Genomic DNA, 16,992 nt, shown 5'->3' on the forward strand with positions numbered 1-16,992 from the left:
ATATTACCTGAGCTCATAGCGTCCTCATTTATAAAATGGAGAGAATGCACCTAGCTCTGAAGGTTAAATAAGCTAATGCATGCACAGGACTTAATGGAGAGCTGGGGCATGGTAGGTGTTCAAAAACCAGTAGCCATCCTTAGTATGTCTATCAGCTTGCAAGGATTCGTTGTAAAATTGCAAAACAGAAGAATGAATGAGAAAACACACTTGAGGCTTCTATCATCAGTTTATGGTTTAAAGTTCTTAACTAATTACATTTCTCATGGGCAAAGTAGTTTGACTTTCCCCCCTCATTTTATTATTTTAATTATAGCATTTATGGCACTGAACTCCTTGAGGAGGGCAGAGTAGTTTCTGTCTATCTTTTCTGGCACAGTTAACTACATGTCTAGGAAAGAAGGAGGAGGAAGAGGGTCAAGGGAGGACGGTGGAGTGAGTCCTTCTTTAATTTTTGTCTTGAGAATTATCCAAAAGCAATTGAGAGTGAAAGAAGCAACTGGAGGTCCACAAGAACTTTGCTTAAGGAAATGTTCGTTTGGTTAAAACAGTATTCAAGAAAATTTGAATTCATATCCCTTAGGCGTGTACCACATTCTCCCAACTCTGAGCTGCTGGATCATTTTTAATTCTCTCTTTCTTCTTTTTTCTTAGTTCGTTCTTTTTTTTATTTTTCCTTTTTCTTTCTTGTCGTTCTTTATGAGGAGGGAGGTCGGGCGGGCTGGGAGGAGGGCAGGGATGGGGAGTTAGGGAAGGACTGAAGGCAGGACTTAGGAAGAATGAGGAGGAAGGAAAGCTTCCTTCCTGCATTACGTCATTACTTCATTTACTTTCTTTCTTTCTTTCTTTCTTTCTTTCTTTCTCTTCGTTGCTTTCCTTCCTTCCTTCCTTCCTTCCTTCCTTCCTTCCTTCCTTCCTTCCTTCTTTCTTTCTTTCTTTCTTTCTTTCTTTCTTTCTTTCTTTCTTTCTTTCTTTCATGTCTTATTTAAGGGGATGCCTCACAGTGTACCCCTAAGGAGATGCTGTTGACATTTAGGATGAGAAAACTCATCATTGTGCAGGACGCTCCTCACATTGCAAAAAGTTTAGGGACCCTGGCACTCAACCACCAGTAGATACCCCTTGCCATAGTGACAACCAAAAACACTCCCCACCCACACACACACACTTCCAAGTGACTGTAAGGGTATAGTCCCACTCCTGTGGAGAACTTCAAAACATAATATTTTTGAGAAAGAAAGTTGGAAGTAGGCCCTCCTTTTAACACATCTGACTCAGAGAAAACGACTGAAAACATAAATGAAATTTCAAAACCTGACAAATGTATGCTCTATGATGAACTTGAAAACAAAGCTAATTTTGAAGCAGAAGCATAAACTGTCTAGTGTTGATTTATTTTGGTATAATACAATTAAGAATGTTCTCTATTACAAAGACGTTCTGGCCATCTGCGTTAAATAATATTGGCTTGTTTAACAAAGATGAATTACGTTTAAGTTTAAAAGTTTCAAGTTCTGGACATTTTTTTTCTGCAAACGTACATATTTATAAAGCATGCGTGCATACTTCTTTACTGTAATGGTCAAAACTGAGAAAACTTAGACAACTAGAGCAATAGATAAAATTGTGACGTTGACCATTGGTTATTTACACATCTGATTTTCACATGTTTCTGTTACCCAGGCACATTCCTGTAGTCCTTCGGGCATCTCTTGGTGCCTCTTTGTGTTTTCTTGCCCTGCGTGGGACCTCTGTCTCTGCTGGGGCCTCCTTTACCAGCCGGAAATGATGGTTTATAAGCTCTGGTGCATTCACTATGCTGGTCTCATACTGGGCAGGGAAATCCTTCTCTGTATTATCCTTGGCAGATAATGGATCTGCACCTTCATCCTGGACACAAGGGCTTAACCCACTAGGCTTCTAGTGAGAGGGAATTTTAGGTACTGTGTTACAGTTTAGGTACTGTAATACCCATAGAGATATCCTCAAGTATCAGGATTTCCAAATGGCCTCAGATTCCTATACCTACTTTTAGGTCCGACTCAGCTAGATACCAGTAATTGTGAACATTTCTTATTTGATTGTTCACTCTTTGAGATTAACACTGCTTCTTAATTTTTAAATCAGCTAGCTAATTAGAGGATTCAGAAAAAGGAGCCCAACACCAATGCGGACTCTAATCGCAACTCCTGGCCGAGGGAATTTGAAGATGCAGGTCATCCTAGCACACGCTTACTTACATTCTTGGTTTTCTGTCTTCCCTGTATGAGACTCTACATTAGTCCCTTCTCTTACCCTGATCTCTTTAACATGGGCAGAATACTCTAGGTCATTTTCAAACCAAATTGAAATTGAAATAACTTTTCGTAAAAAAAAAGGAAAAATGCCACCTGTGTTTTGTTTGCCCTGAGGTGCTCCTATAATCCAGTTGACCTGATATTTCTGATTCTATGCGATCATAAATTCAGTCCAGCCATCATCAGCCTCATAAAAGTTATCACCAAAAGTCATAAAACGCAAGCAAGGCGTGATCCGGCCTTTTAACTCGGTAACCTTTGCAAACATTAACTGACATACATGCGCAGATTGGTGACCCTGAAATGTGATTCTATATGAGGTTGCTTTTCATTAGAAACAGCTGAGTTAGCGGAACACGCCAGAGAACTGGAATGCACAGCTCCGCGTTCGAAACCTGCTCTGTCCTGTGCAGCTGTGTGGCCTTGAGCAAGTCACTGAAACTTCCTGAATCTCTGTGACTTTGCAAATAATTTGGGGACCGTAGACGCTACCTTACCAGGTCTCTATGAAGAATAAATAAGATGTTATAGGAGACACTCAGTGATCTCACAAAACAAAAACATTTCCTCCAAAGCAACCTAATTGATAGTCCCATTCTTATTTGAGAAAGAGGAAGGCATGATTTGAGAGCTGTGCCGGGCCTGGGCTGGTCGCCCTCAGACCCTTCTCGCCCTTTTCCTGCTCAGTATCACAGGGTTACAGGGGTGTTAGTGAGGACACCCCTGCAGACTGAGTGTTCCAACCTCCCTGGCAGCTGGGTTCAACCCACGGAAGGCACTAGATGGGAGGGTGAAGTAAGGGAGAAGCCAGAGCATTTCTCCCCCTCTCCGCCAGTGTCTAAGGCAGTGGCTGTATCTCTGGCTCTCATAGGCAGCTTCCATCCGGGAAGCGCCCCCTCTCCCTGCCCCTCCATCCTGGCATGGCGGTGGCTTTCTGCTGTTGTTAATTTCTGGACTGCCTCCCTGTCTTCTTTTGGCTTCTTGGTTTTTCCATCACTTGTAGAAATGATTCCCTGCATTAAAGTCTCTCTTTTATAAATACCTTAAGTGGTTTCTCTTTCCTCTGACCCTGACTGATATTTGCATTAGTATTAGGAAGACCTCTTACCAAAAGAATTTTCCTGACACTGTATGCACCATTCAAAAGTCATTAAGTTATTCTACTGGCTTTTTCTTTTTCCCCCCCTTAAGCAGTGAGAGTAGCATATTTCTAACATGGAATGCTACATAAAAGCTTTCCCACAACTCATATCTGCTCTTATCCACTCATCATCCACCCGCTCATCAAACATTTTGCATCTATTGTGAGTTAGGAGTTAAGCTAAGTGCTGAGCACACACATATAACTAGTGTGACAGACCAGGTGATTTCAGGATCACTGTCTCATGATCACAAGGGCAGGGCGCATTTATTTGGGAGTCAGGAATGACAGTGCAGGTCGGGTCCCTAGTGCTGCACTTGGCACTTGGTGTCAACGAAATAGATTTCCCATTCCTGTTTCCACTTCCCACCTCCCACCTCATTCACAAACTGAGATGAAGTGAAGGGGGCTGGACAGGGACTATAAAAATCATTCTATATATAGATAACGAACCAGAGTTCAGAATCGTTATCTGCCTAAGGTGAGCAGCTAGTAGGTGGCAGAGTCTACAGCTGGCGATCAGATCACATGGCCTCACTCTGAGTCATCTGTGTTAAGAAATGTGTGATTACGTGGGGCCGGGGAGTAGCGTAGCAGAGAGAGCATTTTGCAAGGCATCAGGAAACTCTAGTTCTCCCTTCCTCTCCAAGGTGTCCCCAACGCCCATTTGTCAGACACAGACACATTCGTCAGTTAGTTTCTTTGAATCTTAGGTCTTCTGAGTGTCCAGTGAGGGCCAGCACCCAGCTCACAAGCTTGAAAGAGACCAAAATGTGCTGGACACGTGTGAGGTGACCTGCTGACTTTGGTTACAAATAACAACATAGAGAGATGGAGTGACAGGCACGGTTTTGTGCGAGCTCTAGGTACGGGAAAGGGTCTGAGGAAGCCTCCTGAGCCTCAGTTTCCTGTCTGTGAAAAGAAACTAGCACCTGTGCTGTGGGCCTCACAGGTGATTGCAAAACCCACCGAAACTTTGTTTGAAGAGGGCAAATGTCTGCTTTAGTCCCCTTACAAATCATCCGTGTTAAACGTATTCCAAGCATAACCCAGTTTCGGAGTTTTAAATAATACAAGTCAGTTGTGGAGACTACACTGTAAAGCGAAGCGTAAACTGCACGTTGTAGGGAGAGACCTATGCCGCTGCGTGTGCCACACACACACACACACACACACACACACACACACACATGCCTAAAAGCAAATAAAAGAAGGGAACTCAACAACATCAATAGCTAACATTTATCCAGGCTTTATTATGTACCCGGCCATCCGGAAGAGGCCTTTCCTCTCCATTTTCTTATTGAAACCACACACAGCAACTTCACTATCATCATTCTCCCCATTTTATAGATGAAGGTCCTGAGGCACAGGAGGATGAAAAAATTCCCTGGGGGCCACACAGCTAGCGCCGGTGAAGCCGGAAGTCTGTGAACTAGTAATGGAAGAGTGCGTTCTTACAAGCGACCTGATGGAGTCAGCAAGCAACCCTGGTATGTACGTCCGCCTTTGAAGGGAGACAGGTGTTAAGAATCACTCTACATGCCTTTGGCCGTCATCTTATAGGCTCCCTATGACTCAAGTCATAATTTTAACACAGAGCGGTGCCTTTAAACATCCATCTGGCTGTTACAAAGGTTAGTCTTCTTTGCCTCTTTTTTTCACTTTTACTTTCTCTAAGCAAAGGTTATTTGATACATTAACTGAGGTGATTAGGGTAATGATGCCTGAAAAACAGTGAGGTCCCTTCCTTTTTTTTTTTTTTTTTTTTTAACTATTACCCTAGAGCTTCTGTATAATACTAGAATGTTGATTTTTAAAAGAATTATTTTGGGGTATTATTTTAAAGAAAAAAAAACCCTGAGGATGCAGGAAAATGGAGAAAAATGATGTGTTTGCAGAAACAGTAGCAGGATTTTTTTTTTTTTAACTTTTCCCCCCAGGGGCTGTAATTTGACTGCTCTCCTTGGCAACGCTCCAGAGACAAGTCCAAGTGCTTAATCTCTTTCTCTTTCTCTCTCCCCCTCCGCCTCCTCCCCACCTTCCTCGCCCCAGGACCGAGGGGAGGCGGGACGCGGGACCCGCCGCTGGCGGCCGGCGCAGCCCGCAGCTCGCGGCCGAGAGGGGCGGGCCGGGGCGCGGCCGAGCCGGGGAGCGCGGCCGGGCGGCGGGGCCGAGCCGGAGCAGGAGGAAGTCGGAGCCCGAGCCTCGCGCGGCCGCCGCTCGCCTGCCGGACCTGCGAACGCGGCCCCAGCGGCGCGGCAGCCCCCTCCCTGGGTAAGAGCTGGCTTGGCCTTCGCACCCGGGGTGCTTTTCCGTGGGGGGGGGGACCGCTCCCCGGGAGCCCCGAGGAATGGGAAGGGGACCCAGGCACCCGCTGCCCGGCGTCCCAGGTCCGCAGGTGGAGGCGGGCTGCACGGGGCCGGGGCCCCCTCTCTGCCTGGGCGCTGCCTCCCGCGTGGGGGGCAGATGGTGTCGGGAAGCGTCTCCGCCGCGGGGACCCGGGGCCGCCGCTGCTCGCCGCCGCCTGGAAGGGGCGACCCGGCCCCCAACGCCCCGCGCAGCCTCGACCTGGGCGTCGCGCGCTCGCTTCTGCGTGCACCCCTGAGTGCTTGCTGCAAAACCCAGCCGCAGCACTCCAACAGGACAGTCCCCGAACGGGACCCGACCGCCAGCCACCTGGGCTGACTCCCCGAGCCCCGCGCGCGGCCCCCAGCAGCGGTGAACCCCGGCGGAGGCCGAGGCCAGGGGCGGGGGCGCGCGGGGCTGCAGGGTCCCGCCTTTGTGGAACGGCCTTGGTGCCCCGGCTCCGCAGCCGTGACTCGGGGAAAGGGGGGGCGGGGGTCGCGAGCCGGTGTCTCGTCGGTCACGGGGGTAACAGGTAACACCTGGTCTTCGCTGGGACTTCGCCGACCTTTCTGGCCTCGGAGGACGGCCGGGGGTCTGCGGATGACGCGGGCAGCTCGCCTCTTTGTGTCCTCTCTTGAGTCTGGTTCTTAAACCAGAAGTCTAAGGATGGGAGGGTCTAATCGGGAAAAGTCGTTATGCTGTTAAATTTCATTCCATTCATTGGAAACAACGAGGCGGGTGACATTTTTTGCAAACGCGCTGGTGGAGGCTTGTTTGCACAGCCGGTCTTTCGTGAAGTCCTGGTCCTTAGCGCTCCCTTCGTACCCGCCCTCAGGTGGCGATGGTTACTGCACGTATTTTTAAAATCGCTGAATGCGGCGAGTCCCAGGGGAGGCCGTTTCCAGCCGGTCACACAAAAGACACTGTAGACCTCAGAGGGACAGTTGGTTTGGGGGTTTTCCGACAGATTGGACACAGAACTACCTTGTGTTTCCTATTTAAACCAGGAGGCAGCCAGAATGTTGACTCTGGGTCTGATTTGTCATCCAACAGAATTCCAGGCCCGGGTAGGTTGTTTAGTGCTGTAAAAATAGTTATCAGGTGTTAAAATCTGCATCTTCTGACTTCTCAGTTTCTATACTTTTAAAGAATTTATAGACCTTGGGCTTTGATTAAAACATTTACAAGCCCATATCGTCGGGGAGTAAGAAAACTCCATTGTAACTTGGGCTCTGCCGGGTGAGACCCCAGCAAGCGCCTCCGGCTCAGGTGGCCTTGGCTGCCACCCTCGTAAAGTGATCGATGTGAACCAGTAGTTCCTGAAGCTTCATGCTCACTCCTCACAGGACCCCCCCCCCCGCCATAGTTTGTGTTTGGTCTACAGTGTTTAAGACTTAGATATAAAAGTGATGGTTTGATATATGACCCTCCCACTTCACCATTCCTCTCTTTACCACTCACCCACTTCCACCCCCCCCCCCCCCCCCCCCCCCCCCCCCGCCCCCGGAGGTCTCGCACCTCACTGGCTTCATCCTGGACAAGGGCATGGACAACCGACATTGCGTGACCTTTTCCTTCCCGTAGCCGGTTCTCGGGCTGTCAGACCCATGCCCTAATCCTGCTTTTTCTTGATCACGTTTTCCTGCTCCTCTCTATCTTTCCTATGGTCAGGCATCACCTTCCTTCAGTGCCTTTATAGGGGGTAACTGTTACCAAATATAAGCTTAACTGTTTCCATGGGAGATTCAAACTGTACTCCAACGAGGTTAACTGATCACTTTTAACAAACCAATAGTAAGTGATGATAATACCCAAGACTAACCAGTACCATTCTCCTCTTGTGAAGCGATGAATTAAGTGATTTAATTAATATTTAATGGTTTGTGGTCGGAGGTATAAATATAGGAAATGCTTTCTTAGTACTGTATCTTTTGAGCCCCTCGTAAACTAAAAGCAATTCTTGGATCTATACTCTGATTCTTAATGGCTGCAATCCACTTTTTGCGGGTTTTCGCCTTTTATTGCTGGTTGTTAGTCTTTCAAACAATTGTCATCTTTTAATCCTCCTGCAGGGAAGATTAGATCCATGGAATATTGAAGCTAGAATGGAGCACTGGACCAAATCTTGGATGATCCAGCCCCTACATCTTAAAGATTTAGGAAAGTACCAGTGGTTAAGATGAAGTGTTCTGGAAGCAGGCGACCTGTGTTTGAAGTTTGCCTCTACAGCTCATTAGCACTGAGACCTTGACCCCTCTAAGGAAATTATTTAGACATAGATTATTTTATAATCAGGAAAATGTAACAATCATAGCTGATTGCTCTCTCCAGATTATCTCACCTTTGCTCATTTCTTCCTCTGTAATTTAGGAAATAATGGCCTTTCCCTCTGGAGTCATGCTGCTGATGATGAATGAAATAATCTGTAGAGTTTGGCACATTGTATGCTTTAAAGATGATTGATAAACGAGTCTCAGAAGTGAGTGATTTTGCTGGAGTTTACATTGGCAGAGTGATGATTAAACTCTGGTTCACTCCTATTTCCCTTGACCTGCACTACCTAGAAATGATGGGGGCGTGGAGGCACAATTTTAATTAAATGTAATCGTTCACTCTTTGAGGAAAAAAATTACCATCTTTTTTGACTTAGGAAAAGCGTGGTTTCTCAGGCAAAATACTCGTGTGTATTCAAGCAGGTATGGGACTGGAAACATTTTCTAAACAGAGACCCTAGGTAACCTAGCACTTGCATGTGGCAAGCATCTCAAATATTAACGTTTTATCACAGCCTGTATCAACCTTGCTTTGAAAATGAAAAGCTGACCCCAAACCATTCGGGCATTCACAGCCACGGGCGTCTGTGCCAAGCAGAATTTGCCGCAGAGCCAGCTTTCAAGTAATTAGGAGATGACTACATGTTCTGCTTTATATTGCTTGTGCTGATGAAAAGCAACAGATGCTTTAGCAGAGATGATAGAAATACAGCCGAGCCCTCCTAGCGAGGGGGCCCAGGTTTGTTGCAGAATAACCGAGCCACAGGCTACCCAGATGCTGCGGACGGCTGCAAGGAAGCCTGGGTGATCCCCATCCCAGTGACTGGGAAATGACGATACACTGTATCTAGAAGCGTTTTCATGTTTGAGTATCTTTTCAATCTGTATACACAAGGTTACCAAAAATATGTTTTTTTTTTTCAATGGGATCCAAGCCAAGTAAAAATTGCTAAACCTAAACATCTTCTTTTGATAAATACTGATTTAGCGTTTGATGAAAAGCTAAAGCATGCCGGATTCACAGAACTGAAAAATTCACAGCCCTCTTCTTTCCCCTCTTCCCATATCATCTTCGAGGAAAAGCTCCTTGGAGATCGTTAATGTTAGGCTACATGTCAGGCTACATTTTTCAAAGATTCTAGCTACGCCCGCTTGAGGTACTAACCTGACGGGGAGGAGTCGGGGTTTTCAAGAGTCTTTAATTAAGAAAGCTGTTTTGGTAAGCTTTAATAACCAGGGTGCTTCGGAGTCTGCAGAAGCCACTTATCACCAGCGTTGGGCCAAAAGCTAGTAAGTGCTTAAGTGTAAGAAGGACGTCTTTTTAAAATCTTAGACAAAGTTAAAATAAGGGTGAGTCTCATAATAGCTAAAACTTTAGAATTCTCATAAGAGGAATTACTAAATCAATAAATCATCCTACCATGAAATCAGTTCTAATTATTAAAATGATAATAGATCAAGTCCCATTGAGCACCGACTTAAGTGACATGTGTCTGAATGTCACTTAAGATGAAGGAGGAGGATGAGAAGTGCTAGATCAGGGGGTGGTAAACCTTTTCCTGTAAAGAGCTGATAGTAAATATTTCGGGCTTTGTGGTTCATGGATGTCTCTCTCATATAGTCTTTGATTGGATGGTGCCGGGGGGAGGGTGTTTGTTTATAACCTTTTAAGAGTGCAAAAAACAATCTTTGCTCACAAGGCATACAAAACAGGCAGACTAGATTTATCCAATTCTATCCTAAATGATATATTCCATGTTTGTGGTATCTTCCAAAACGACAAATTTCATAGGCTCTATATAAGCCGATTCTATAGAGACTGACTTATAATCAGATTTCCTTTGTCATTTCCCTCCCATCCCCCAGCTGTTCCTCTTTATTGTCTCTTTACACTGGGGTTAGAAGTCTATTAGCTACAGCAATCTCCGTCTCTTCCTTAGAGCCTCTCCCCATCGTACTGGTCAGAGATGTAGGCAACTCCACCTCTATATTAACACAGGATCATATACAAGAAGCACTTAGAAAGAGGAATGTGGTGATCCGGTAGATAAACATTACCTTTCAACGGTTGAGGAACAGCTTTATTTCTCTCTGTAGCCTCAGGGATTTTGCTGTATATCTTTGGACCAATTGCAGAATCTAGCAGAGAACTTTCCAGGGCTTGTATGTGATACACTATATATAACACGGTCCATAGCTCTGGAAGGTAGGCTTGGACCTGGCAAAGACTAAAATAATAATATAGTAAATGAAAGTCTGGTAAGACACTTGTGATCTGATGTGTTTTAAAAAGTTTAAAACATTCACTTTAGTCATTTGCATGGACAAAGGGTGTTAGTGAATCCCGTTTAAGTGAAGCTGACCTGCACAGACTTGGGCAGGAGGCAGGCTGAGCAGCTCTTGCAGCTGGCAGTTCCTTCTGGCAGCGGTCTGCAGAGAGGTGAGAATCCTTAATGCACATAAAAGCCTTCTGAAGGGCAATGAAGGCATTCGCTCTGAGCTCACTGCCTTCTGTTTTCAAGATTTAATTAACATAAATACTCCTCTCCCAATGTCCTAAGGGGACTATCACCCCCCCCCCATCACAATCACGTAGGTCCTTCCCGACAAGGAAATAGAGGGGCTCCATTAAGAGCCAGCCCCTTCCCTCCTCTGGCAAACCTCTGGATTTTCATACTCCAAGCAGTGTTCTCTTCCAATAATTTCCCACCCTCCTTCCTGTTTAGAGAGTAAAATTCCCCTTAAGTCTTTGTTTCCTGACCACCCTCTAACACCGAATCCTCCTCAAGGTCTTTTTCTGCACCCAGTTTGGAGCCTCTTGTCTGTCCTCCAGCTCCCTCATTCTGTCCAAGATTCTTTTAACTCCTCAGTTTCTGGTTGGCTCAATGGGAATATCGACAATACGTAGCTATTTCTAGCTGTAATTAAGTGTGTTTTCAGGCTGTTGGATTTTAATTTCAACATGCCACCACGTAAGCATGCTGGCCCTCTGCACGTGCTGAACGTGCCCTTCCTAATTCCTCTGCAAGTCTGCTCCTTTGGGGCCACTTTTCAGCTCAACCCACCCTCTCCCAACTGGACTGAAGCCTCAGGAGCAAAGTTCTCTCCCTGTATATGTTAGACAAAGACATACAGGCCCATCCATCACTCCAATTCTCCCACCTTGCTGATTGCATCTCCATGGAAACCATTTCTCATGCTCACTGCTTGGCCTGGGACAGCATCAGGCATCATTCTAGGCAGAGTAGACTCTCAATAAATGGCTCTGGAGTGAAGAAAAGTTATCATTTTTGAACAATTACTGGAGCAGGGATCAGTCAGCACTTGGCCAAAGAGGAAGCAAAATGCAGACCTTCTCCCTTCCAGAGCCACCCTCTTCCTTCTCCACCTTCTCATATGACTGAAGTCCTCATGTTTTAGGAGGTCTTCAGAACCAACACCAACTTCAGCTGAAAGCCAAGTCTTTGGAAACCAGTAGATGCAAAGGAAAGGCCATCTGTAGGCATTCTGGGGGTACATATTCACCAGAGTCCAACCTTATGATGACTGAGGGTGCCTCTGACCTGCGGGTTGGTATGGAGGGGGGAGGGGGAAGATGGGAGGCCACGAGGAAGGGGTGGAGAGGCTGGTCCCAGGCCATCTCAGAATTCAGCTTCCAGTGGCTGTGTGATTACAGACAGTCCTCAAACATGAACATCTGCGCCTCTCTGATGTGCTCCTGGAGAGGAAAAACTGTAATCTGGGGTGTAAATATATGATCCTGTGTTTGCTCCCTTTAACTATGTAAACCTGTCATTAAAGCATCTGTGTCGTGCTGGGGTATTACAGCTGCCTCAGAGGAGGGTGTGAGAGCTGGTCTGAAATAGTCTACAGTTTAAATAACCAGGTGTCTTGCCGAATATTTAAAATGTTCAATTAATTAAATACGTGAAGTATGAAGCATAAGGGTCAAAATCAGGACTATAGGATTACAGAGTGGGTGGGAGAGAAGGAGCATGTCACAGGTGACCGAGACTTTTTAAAAGAAACACCTTCCCTTACATCTTGCCTTCCTCCTCCTAGGTTAGAGTTTTTAGAGAGTTAGCTACTTGCTAGGGAATCATGACAGTGGGGCTGTAAGGGGGATGAGGTGGGCAGGGGACCCATAGGAAATGAGCGCTCGGATGAGCTGGCCCGGGTCAGCTCTGTCTAGGAAAGCATTTGGGGAAATATGTGGAAGCTGTTGGAAATATCGTGATGGAGGAGCTTCTTGGTGGTCTTGGCTTTTTTCCACCTTTCTTCGCTGTCTGTGTAACATGCATGCTTATTTTTCCCCTCTTCAACAATTGTTTAGGTTAAAAGTCTAAGGAATGCTATTTAGTCCCAATATTAAATGAGATCTGATCTTGAAACTAGAATCACAAAGAAAATCATGTGAAATGAGGTTTCCGTGGCACGTGGAACCTCGTGGCCCACGCGTGTACCCTATCATGATGAAATATTACCTTTAGCAACTTAGGATCCAGATGACTTCCAAAAGAGTGTCACCATTATGAAGCACTATATTTTTTTTGTCCTCCTTTTTAGAACGTATCCTGATATAAGAGCAAATATTATGAAGTTTTGATTGTTGTGTTGCGATAATAGCAGTGCGTTTCAAGATCCAGAACACCCCCGAGTAGCTTTATGGTCCACCTTATCAAGATGCAATGCTCTTTAATCTAATACGATAGTTTAAGAAATTTCCAAATAGGGAGTTAACAGGTATTTTTTTGTTAACTTCTTATATAAATGAAGAGAATACATTCCTGTGCTAGATAAAGATGTAATAGCTAGCAATAACAATACTAAAAACCCCATCGGGGACATGGTTCCATAGTGTAGTGGTTAGAACATCTGCTTTACACACAGAAGGTCCTGGGTTCACACCCCAGTGGAGCCACAGTCCATGGTCTGTGGCCATGCCGCCCTGAACAAGCCCTATGTCGGATCTTGGAAGCTAAGCAGGGTCGGGCCTGTTTAGTACTTGGATAGGAGACCATCTAGGAAGACCAGGTGCTATAGGCATAAATAATAAAAAATATATATTAATAAATAAAACCCCCTTGGTTTTGGATAATTAATATATGCAGAAAACATACTTTGCAAATGTTCAGAAATGTATACCATTCTCTTGATTGAGAAAATTCTTATTTAATACTTCAATATGCATAATAGCTATAGCAATCAAAGCTAATCATTCTTTCTTTCTTTGATCACTTATTGTAGTACTAGTTCGAATACTGTTTCTGTGACATTAATTATTGGGAAAATGGTATGCATGGAAGAGATAAATTTGTTTGTCTAAGGTCTGAAAACTCAGAGTTAAACTGTATGAATAGGCTGGAATTAAGCAGTCTATATATGTCATTTGGAAATTGCTTGAGGATAAAAAGCATGTAATAAAGATATTATGGGTTTAAAGGCATAACGCGTGTATAGTGTCTAGTAAATAATAAGCCCTTGATAAACAGTGGCTGTTCTATTATCTTTACTGGGTGTCACACTTAAGTTTTAATCCCTCATACTAGATGGCTGGGACAATAAACCAACATGGGAACAATAAACCAACATGAAAACACCAGGAAAAGCAATCCAGGTAGTAGGAGAATGGCCTTCAGTTTCCTTAGGCAAAAGTCGATGATAGAGAGAGGGGAAAGGAACACATTTTTTTGTCTGTTTGTTTTACTGTAGTAGAGTATAATGCTCTTTACACTTGGGAATTCAGATTAGAATTCGTTTATTCAACAAATAAATTTTCCTAAATGCTGGGGATACAGTGAGGAACAAAACAGACCGGAAGTGGAGTGAAGGGGATGGGGGGGTGGGGGCGGGGGGAAGCTCTGTGTAATGAGTGCTTTACAGAAAATGGGGAAACGGGATGGGGGTGGGGCGCTCTGTTTGCCTGGGTGGTCGGAAAGGCTCATAGGGGAGGTAACATCGAGCCAAGGTTCAAATCATAAAAAAATGAATCCGAGAGGAAAAAAAAAAAATGTATGGAGGTCTCATGAGAGAAATAAGCTGTGAGAGTTCTAGGGAAAGAAAGGCGGCCTCTGTGTGCCAGCGCCAGTAAGCAGGAGAGTGAGTAGGTCAGAGTAGGTCGGAGAGGTGGGCGCGGCCGGGATCCCGTAGGGGCTTCTAGCACCAAAGGCCTTTGTCATGGCGTGTCAGTGCAGTGCAGGGCCACCGTTGGGTCACTCAGGTGGAGCAGCTGGGATGCTGTGGTGGTGGCGCAGAGGTGATCCTGGTAGCGCAGGTGGTGAGAAGTGGGTTGGTTCCGCACTGGACCGTCAGCCAAGGCGATGCGGCTCAAGGAAAAGGGGTGGGTGGGAATTAGGCAGCAGCGTGGCCACCTTTAACTGCTTTGTCCTACCAGTCTCCATCTTCCACTGCCATTGCTCTCTCTCCTTCGGCTCCCCTAAGTGAAGTTCAAGGAAGCACTTGGCCATGGCGGTGCTCTCTGTGAGCCATGGTGGATAAGCGTGCCTCCCCACGGGCCCCCTCAGAGCTAAGGACGCCTTCCTTCCAGCTCCTTGGCGCCCTCGGTTCCTCATTTCTAACCCTTAGGACGTGGCATTTTTCATAACTATTTCGTTGTCTGCCTTCTCTCACTAACTGGACTGTGAGCTCCTGAGAACAAGTGGGTAAACAGAATAATTTTTTCTTCTAGGTTCAAATAAGCATTACGAAATCTAGGCAAAAATCTCAGCTTTCACAAATTAGTTGAAGAAAGGAAATTCTGAGTAGGTACCTAAATATTTTATTAAAAAGGAAGAAGAGGAAGAGGAGGAAGGAGAGGAGAAGAAAGAGAACGAGAAAAGGAAAGAGGCGGAAATGGAAGGCTACGCACTGGAGAACTCCAAAGGTCCTCTGAGCTAGCACTTCGTAAAGGTTTCCTTAGTGAAGCGTTTTTGTTCAAACGATTGTCTGTGACGGGAGTCCAGGAGCTACTGGTTTGAAAGTCATGCGGGGCTGCAGTCAATGCGGTGCTTATTAATATTTATGTCCATCACTGGTTTGAAGTGCACTTGGAAACTCAACGGTGTTTATTCTGGAATAGAAACAACTATCGGAGATATTGTAGTGGTAAGAAACCTTTCTCTTTTAAAAGAATTTATTTATTAACATTAGTTTCAAGTATACAGTACATTGGTTAGACATCTATACAGTTGATGAAAGGATCTCCTCAGTTGCTCCCTCCCTCCCCTGGCCCTCCACCTAGCCATCATACAAATGCTGACTGCATTCCCTGTGCCGTGTTCTCCATCCCTGTGACCAACTATCAACTACTAATTTCTACTCCTTTAACCCTTCACCCCGTTCTCCCAGCCCTTCCCCCCTCCCACACTCCCCATCCTAAGAAACCTTTCTAATGTTCCAAGTCAGTTGAGTGACTGCTCTGCATTTCCAGATAGGATATCAGCCCTACTCCAACCTATAAACATGGCCTCGGATGCGCAGGAGGGGACCTCAGACCCGGAGCATAGAGATTATGCCGTAGGCATCCTTGTGTTCCCAGCGAAGGGCATGGTCCTGGGCATACGGCTGACCTTGAATCAATTGTCTGGCTGGAAGTTTGGTCCAGTTCTCTGTTTCTACTGTAGAGTAGAATTGAGAAGTCTCATGTTCAATGCTAGTGTGTGGGTTTGTGTGAAAACCTTAATTCCAGTTTACTGACTTAGAGCCTAGAAATGTAAAAAGTTTAAAAAGTCTATATTTGTTATTCTCCTAGTTGGAATTTAGCACTCTTACTGGAAAAAAAATAAAATGAATATAGGCAAACCCCATTGTGTAGCGTTAGGGTTTTTTTTGTAAATTTATTTTATTAAGGATCCCATCATGTTAAAAAGACGTGGATTCTCGTAGCCTAGTTTTAGTTACCATGCCTATTAGAAAATAATGAAATGAAATTCCTTTTAGAATAGTCTGACTTAAATTTTCCAGCTCAAATAGTAGGGCCCTATTGTGTCAAAATAAATCAGGAGGAAAACTGTCGCGGGCTCGTCCGAGCCTCCCGCTCATTCACATGCCTTCTGGGATTTATCTATTGGCTTTTGCACAGTTGATTCAAAGTCACCCACCCAGAACTGGACTCATAATCTCTATTTCCAGACCTACCTCTAACTTCCTAGGGTGGTTGTTTTTCCCCTCCTTATCCAATTCTTAGTAAATAGCACCACAACTCACTGGTCGCAGCCAGTCCGCTTCCCTTTCCTGCCTTGTCCAGTCAGTTAGCAATAACTTCCTAAATAGTTCTCAATCCGTGTTGCCTTATTTATGCTCCCTCTCCACCCTTTTAGGCACTGTCTCTTGCCTAGACAAGTAGAACGGCTGCTGAGCCAGCACCGATTGCTTTATCTAGAACACACATCTGACCAGTGAATGCATTTTCATAGAGGCCCCTTCTAATGCCTTACCCCAAAGGAAAGGTCAATGGTAGAACTTAAGGTAGAGATAGAAATCCCAGTGAGAGAGCTTTTAGCGTCAGTCTGGTCACATTCTCCATCTCATACTTCACGTCCAACCCCCTGGGGGCTCTACCCAAAGCATGCAGCCTCCTACCACGCCTCAGTTTTCACCAGTCCTGCTTGGTCCCGTCCACTGCCTTCTCTCCCTAGACTAGTGCACCGGGTCTCTAACTGATCTCCTTGCTTAGACCTATGCCCACTACCGTCTCTTTGTTACACAGCAGCCAAAGAGATCTTGTTCATCTGTAAGTTGATTCAGGCTCCTAATAGTTTCCTATCTCACTTCCAGTCAAAAGCAAGCCTAGGGAACAGCCCCTGAGACCCTCCCCCGTCTGGCCCCTGCTCTGCTCTGCTGTCTTTCTGATCTCATCTCCTGCTTCTCCCCACTGCTCGCTCTTCCTGGGCTCACTGGCCTCTCCGCAGTTCCCGAGTGCGGGAACAAGCTC

At 45.5% G+C, this 16,992-nt stretch overlaps 1 protein-coding gene across 1 annotated transcript in view; it reads left to right on the forward strand.

Moving 5' to 3' along the window:
- Nucleotides 1-5,638: 5,638 nt before the first annotated feature.
- Nucleotides 5,639-16,992, forward strand: part of PLEKHG1 (pleckstrin homology and RhoGEF domain containing G1) — a 192,552-nt gene continuing 181,198 nt past the window's right edge. The window contains exon 1 of the mRNA XM_016149133.2: nt 5,639-5,715. The gene's annotated coding sequence lies outside the window, so the exon portion shown is untranslated. The remainder of the gene's footprint in view (nt 5,716-16,992) is intronic.

This window comes from Rousettus aegyptiacus, unplaced genomic scaffold (genome assembly GCF_014176215.1).
Source record: "Rousettus aegyptiacus isolate mRouAeg1 unplaced genomic scaffold, mRouAeg1.p scaffold_m13_p_1, whole genome shotgun sequence".
NCBI lineage: Eukaryota > Metazoa > Chordata > Mammalia > Chiroptera > Pteropodidae > Rousettus > Rousettus aegyptiacus.